Source organism: Globicephala melas, chromosome 2 (genome assembly GCF_963455315.2).
Source record: "Globicephala melas chromosome 2, mGloMel1.2, whole genome shotgun sequence".
Taxonomy (NCBI): domain Eukaryota; kingdom Metazoa; phylum Chordata; class Mammalia; order Artiodactyla; family Delphinidae; genus Globicephala; species Globicephala melas.
In genome coordinates, this window is record NC_083315.2 from 127,699,588 (window position 1) to 127,700,215 (window position 628).

Genomic DNA, 628 nt, shown 5'->3' on the forward strand with positions numbered 1-628 from the left:
GGTGACCATATGTGCGTGGGTTTATCTCTGGGCTTTCTATCCTTTTTCATTGATCTATATTTCTGTTTTTGTGCCAGTACCATACTGTCTTGATTACTGTAGCTTTGTAGTACAGTCTGAAGTCCAGGAGCCTGCTTCCTCCAGCTCCATTTTTCTTTCTCAAGATTGCTTTGGCGATTCAGGGTCTTTTGTGTTTCCATACAAATTATGAAATTTTTTGTTCTAGTTCTGTGAAAAATGCCATTGGTAATTTGATAGGGATTGCATTGAATCTGTAGATTGCTTTGGGTAGTATAGTCATTTTCACCATGTTGATTCTTCCAATCCAAGAACATAATATATATCTCCATCTGTTTGTATCATCTTTAATTTCTTTCATCAGTGTCTTATAGTTTTCTGTATACAGGTCTTTTGTCTCCTTAGGTAGGTTTATTCCTGGGTATTTTATTCTTTTTGTTGCAATGGTAAATGGGAGTGTTTCCTTAATGTCTCTTTCAGAGTTTTCATGATTAGTGTATAGAAATGTAAGAGATTTCTGTGCATTAATTTTGTATCCTGCTACTTTACCAAATTCATTGATTAGCTCTAGTTTTCTGGTAGCATCTTTAGGATTCTCTATGTATAGTAT